Here is a 3,421-nt window from a genome sequence, read left to right as displayed (position 1 = left end):
CCATTATCAGTAAATCTACTATCCTACAGTGCCATATGTCGTCATCGGATCAAAATCGACGTCGTATTTCCAGAAAGTGTACATTAAATTTCTAATAATTGGCAACCAATGCTGTACAATCGCAATAAAGTCATGAGATGTTCAATTGACTCTTTTATTAGAACATGTTACTCGTTTCGGGATTACACCCATCTTCAGACATCTGCTACGAAAAAGTACAAAACATAAGTGAACAGCACACTCAACACGTCTCAACGTTAAAGAAAATGAGATCTGGTCATATGAGTTACATAGCACAAACTTCAACTCCTTCCTAACCAACCAGGCGTACATCCTTGACAACTCAGAGAAAGTGTCAAATAAGATATAATTATAACTGCGACAGAAGCAGTCTTGAAGCAGAGCGTATACTGACGCTAAACAAGTCAACTAGCAGCGAAGTGCCCTCGATGGGGGGCACTGCATGGTCATGTGCTCCACGCGTTCACATGTAATTTAATAGTAATATACTCGGCATGTAACATGTAACAGGGTGTAATTACGACTAGCAACTGGAATAGTAGTTCCGTACGCGTTAACACTACAGGATTTTTTTAAATTAAAAAAAAAAACCTCCAGAATTTTTTACATTTCCATACTATACCTATAGCCAGTAGTGACACTAAGCACAACTCAAACCATATGTCAATATAAAATATATAATGAGGGGGGGGGGGGAGTTCCTACTTGAATAAACCTTTCAACCTCTCAAATCCCTAAAAGAATACCACTAAATTAAATATAACCAACATTATCTGTCATAAACTAAAACCCTGTGATCAGCTCGCGTAGGCAGACGTCTTAGGCGCCATCTGTTAAAGACAACGGCAACCACATCGGCGGCAGCCATCCACCTATGATATTCATGGGCCATGATTGCTCAAATAGAAGCCTTCAAACAACAACTTACAACCCTCTACCAAACGGAAAAAGTTTAATAGTGAGAGGAAGAATATTTTCATAAAATCCCAAAACACACACGTGGGTTATACCTCATACATTGCTTACATAAACTAGTGGCACGACAATTGCCCGAGTCCTACCTATGCTATCCGGATATTGGAGAGCTCTAGATTTTTTAAAAAAAACAAAAAACAAAACATTAATAGTGTTAAAACTCATGGCGGCTGCAGTGTAACACGTGTTCAGTTCGGCTCGCGAAATTTAGTTGAATTCGAAGGTGTTCTCGCAGGTGGTGTTGTCTAGTACAAGTGGAAATCGTGTAAACAAGTGTTCCGTGCCGTAGTGCTATTTTTTTCTGTGCTCCGCCAATATCTTCCAGAAAATGGTAAACAGAAGAGTGAACAGCAGCGCGTCCAGCAGCGGGGAAGCAGCAGGTGCGGCGGGCCTGCTCTTGGCGGAAGGTGCGGCCGCGGCTCCCGGTATAGCGGAGCTGGTCCGCTCTGAGGTAAATGCTGCGATTCGCGATAAAAACAATCTGATAGCAGGTACTATATCAGATACTGTAACGGCAGCAGTATTTGCCAAAATGCGTGAAACTGTTGAGGCCAATACTGCCGAAATTACAGCACTAAAACAGTCTACGTCTGAATACGAGAAAAAGGCACGAGAGTTGGAAGTGAAACTATCTGCCGCAACAGACGAGCTAGAACAGTACCAAAGGTGAAATAGTCTACGACTGTTTGGAGTAGCAGAAAATAAGGAAGAAGACACAGACAACCTGCTTATACAGGTTGGGCGTGAAAAATTAGGCGTTGAAGTGACCAAGGCAGACATTGACAGGAGCCATCGGGTGGGATGAAAACTACCAGGTGCTACCAAACCTCGTCCAATAATAATTAAATTTGTCTCGTACCGAAAAAGGGCAGAGATCTTTACCCAGAAGAAGAAGTTAGCAAGGACAGGGCTTACAATAAGGGAAGATCTGACACACGAATGGCTAAAGATTTTAAACAGTGCCGTATCCCATTTCGGTCTTCAGAATGTGTGGACTCAGGATGGCAGAGTAATCATTAAGACAGCAGCTGGAAAGAAGACAGTCACAAATATAACAGAACTGCATGGTATTAAGTGAAGCTACTCGAGCCAAAAGTGCAAACTTAACACCGTTTGCAAATTGTAACAGCCCTATACTCAGATATAGTCTTGTAATTGCATTAACTTTTTAATTATACCCATATTTGTACCTTCAACTAATTGTTTTTGTAACTGTATTAACTTTTCACTATTTTTTTGTGTCTGTAGCTCTAACCGTTACTTAATTTTAGTTACTGCTAATACTTTTTTCATTTTTCTTATCACTTTAGCAAATTTCAATCTAATTGTAGCTTCCTACGATAATCACTACCAGTATAACTTTAGTAAATTTCAATTTAATTCTGGCTTCCTACGGTAATCTATTAATTATTAAGCTTACTTCTCTCTGCTGGCAGCATCGGCCTCTTAAATCACTTCCCTTTCCCTTATTTTCCACCCTAAGCTGTTTCAAATACGCTAATTACATTTCTCCTCTTACGACATAGGATACACAGTGACACACAGCCGTCACTATTTTGGTCATATTCTCCTTGCACCGAATACCACTAATCCATTTTCTATACTCCCGCAACCTCAGGAAATCTCTTGCAGTCGCCTTTCTTTCGGCACTCGCGGAGACACAAACAGGGCGCGCAAAATCTCGGACACCCTGTGTTATGTCACTTGGCGGAAGCACCGGCCAGTGCCCCTCGCGGCAGGTAGTGCCTAACAAAGGGACAAACCAGTCTGCCACCCTACTCCAGGCTGCTTAGCGGAACGCGTCAGAACTTTTAGCAGCTCACTGCAACATCCAGTCTTTACCTGCACATTACGAAAAACTTAGCCTCCTCTTCAACCAACTAAACTACCACGTAATCCTCTTATCTGAAACGTGGTTGAAACCACACATATCCTCTGCATCTATTCATCCCCAGGGTATACATTTCTGAGGGCAGACAGATCAAAACAGCGAGGTGGCGGGGTCGGCGCGTATATACGAACAGATCTCAAAGCGAGAGGCTTATGTACGTCAAATCCTGCTGAAGAAAAAGAGGCTGAATTCATGTTCGTTGAAATAAATATACAAAGTCGGAAATTCTTGACTGGCGTCGTCTACAAGCCGCCAAAAATAAGGTCAATGAGTTCCTTCCAGTCCGAATTACATTCACTTCAGTGTCAATACGAACATGTCATCGTATTGGGTGAGTTGAACATAGACCTGCTAAGAGACACTCCCTGCGAAATAAACCTAAGAAGACTGTTTAGTTGCAATAGCATGAACATTCTTCCATTACAACCTACACACCATACGGCGTACAGTCATACTCTTATAGACGTAATCGCAACGAAACAGACTGACAAAGTAAGAGATGTTGGTCAAACATCGGCCCCTGGCCTCTCAGCA

Source organism: Schistocerca piceifrons, chromosome 1 (genome assembly GCF_021461385.2).
Source record: "Schistocerca piceifrons isolate TAMUIC-IGC-003096 chromosome 1, iqSchPice1.1, whole genome shotgun sequence".
Taxonomy (NCBI): Eukaryota; Metazoa; Arthropoda; class Insecta; order Orthoptera; family Acrididae; genus Schistocerca; species Schistocerca piceifrons.
The sequence above is the reverse complement of the archived record's forward strand: the minus strand, read 5'-3'. Positions refer to the sequence as shown.